Source organism: Falco naumanni, chromosome 6, assembly GCF_017639655.2.
Source record: "Falco naumanni isolate bFalNau1 chromosome 6, bFalNau1.pat, whole genome shotgun sequence".
Classification (NCBI taxonomy): domain Eukaryota; kingdom Metazoa; phylum Chordata; class Aves; order Falconiformes; family Falconidae; genus Falco; species Falco naumanni.
The window spans coordinates 55,551,916-55,554,385 of record NC_054059.1 but is presented as its reverse complement, the minus strand read 5'-3'; the positions used below and the strand labels follow the sequence as shown (position 1 = coordinate 55,554,385).

The 2,470-nt window shown below is 37.2% G+C and overlaps 1 long non-coding RNA gene across 1 annotated transcript; it reads right to left on the bottom strand.

Moving 5' to 3' along the window:
- Positions 1-541: 541 nt before the first annotated feature.
- LOC121090502 lies at positions 542-2,244 on the bottom strand. Its single transcript, XR_005828592.1, has 3 exons — positions 2,115-2,244; positions 1,368-1,556; positions 542-1,068 (listed from the first exon to the last, which is right to left on the bottom strand). It is a non-coding gene; the product is annotated as an uncharacterized LOC121090502 (long non-coding RNA).
- Positions 2,245-2,470: the final 226 nt, after the last annotated feature.

Below are 2,470 nucleotides of genomic sequence, written 5' to 3'. Positions count from 1 at the left end.
ACAGCACCATACAGAAGACAAGGGCAGTGTAGGAAGAAAAGAAAGGACTGGAATTATTTCTGCATGAAAGAGTGCCAAATGTTAAAACTATAATTGTATGAACTTCACCTGTTCTATTCTAAGGACCTATTAAATACCCTGACTGAATCTCTGCTGTCTCGCATGTGTAAATTATTGAGTGAACCTTTAATTATTAAAGATCAGCACCTTTATTAACCTTGCTTTATAATAAATTATTTCTTATTTACCTACTGAGTGCTTAAGACAAAATAATATATGCACATTAAGTCACACAGACACAGAAATGTAAGAACTATACAGGCACACAGAAATCTTTACTTTCACTGAAATTTGTGTTGTACAAAATATTGGTAAATTATTGTGCATGTTCAAATAATTTTATTAAAAGACTCTACATCTATCAGGGTAAGTACAAAAAAGATCTCTTTCTGCTCAGGCTTTGGACTTTCTCTGAAGATTTTTTGTTAAAATGTTAATTATATTTAACTGAAATAATCAATAAAATATTCATCATCCAGTGGGCTGTGGCCTAGGCAGCCTGTTATTCACACAAGTGAAGGAAACCTTAAGTAAGACTGCTTAAGTATGTGCAAATGCAGAAGATGAGATCCTCAGAGTTAACGATTTTGCTCAAACCCTTAAAATCAGCATTTAGATAGGATGTGGCAAGATACGAGAACAATTTCATGTGTGCTGATCTCAAATATGTGGACAAATCACATCTTGCTGAACATGTATTTACTGAATAATTTTTTCAATGACTGAGTCAAGGAATTAGCCAGTCTGTGCTGCCCAAGAAGACTTTGAAATATAGTTGGAAAACAAAACATCCACATGAATACTCAGAATGAGAACTGTTAGTGTTTGGATAATTTTCAGTCTGTTTCTTTCAAAACAAATTTAAAATACAATGCAGAAAGTCCTCTTGTTTTCCCACCAGTTCCAGTTAGTAGCACGAATAATAGAAATAATCTTGATTCAGCTTGTGCCATGTCAGCAGGTATATTCCAAAAAGCACAGAGGAGTGGAAGAGGCAGCATTATCTATCTGAAAATAGGAAAAATTCCATATTTTGCATACTTAACTATGCATTTCTGTACAAACATATTATAGTATACTACACCTAGAATGATACTTATATCTGTAGCCCTCTGCGCCTAAACTTAGGTGCTGTACATTACAAAATGTAGGCTGAATTAATTGCACTGAACATTTGAATGTGCAACCAGTCATCTGGCAGACACCCGTCACAGAACTGGATGCATGAAATCCTAAGAAAACTACTTAAGCCCTCCCAGAAGGAAACCCTAAACCAAGGCTATTTCACACTACCCATAGGCACTGACATCAAAGTTGTGGGAACTTGGTGTGCCCGCGTCATCCAAAGACTGTGAAGAAGTCACTTATGCGAGGAGCAGGTTTGATAGTTGATTGCAGTTCCTGCGGGCCCACACAAAGCCTTAAAAATGCAAAACTTGCACCATGTAGCAATGGAAGAAGTCTTTATTTATTCAAGACCGTCTCTTCTTCCATCCCTGCATGAAAGATGAAATGAAGAAAAAAAAAAAATGAAACCCAAACCCAAACAAGAAAGAAAACATTACAACACATTCAAAAAGTGTTTTGAGAGCTCTGTCAAAGTAGCTTCCAAATGGCTTCCACAACAGTTGAACTTTCCTGAAGGAACTCCACCTTCCACTTCCTCTTACAGATGTATATTGAAAGTCTTTGAAACCAGTAGGGGTGTGACCTTCCACATGTGGATGCACACCCCCCCACACATGGGTGCGCGCACACACACGCACGCACTCACACACACGCGTACACACACACACAGAGGGATCACTTTAAAACATCATACAGATGGCAGAGGTAAAGATAAATCATTCTACCACAGTTGGCTCTGCATTGAGGATTCTGGTCTGAAACATACACAGGAGTAATCTGTGTCCCCCAAAATCCTTGACATACATGTTTATTAAAAAACTTCTTTCCTAACAACTAACAACATTTCTTACACACCAGTTCAATGACTCTAGTGTTTTATACAAAATTAGTAAAAGAAAATAAATATAGTTTCAGATGTACATTACCTTTTTGGCATTTACTTGGAGCACCTTAAAAAATTATTTCAGTTCTTGTTGATGATACGGTATTTCAGATGTAGCCGCTGGAGCTCATGTGTCTGTCCTACACTCTTCTCTGGTGCTCATTTCTGCAGCTCACATCACAAGTTCATCTGTTGTGAAGTGATTTAATTTTTGAAAACACTGCTCTGTATAACTGGATACCGATGATCCTGTTTAATCAGTCTCCAGATGTTACAGGCACAGTATAAATTCTAGGAGCTTTTCTAAATGTTATGATTTGATGAGGGATTTCACTCCTGAGCAGGAGCTATATCAGCAGGCTGGCTAGTAGCTTTTTTAATCTTCTATATCCTGATACA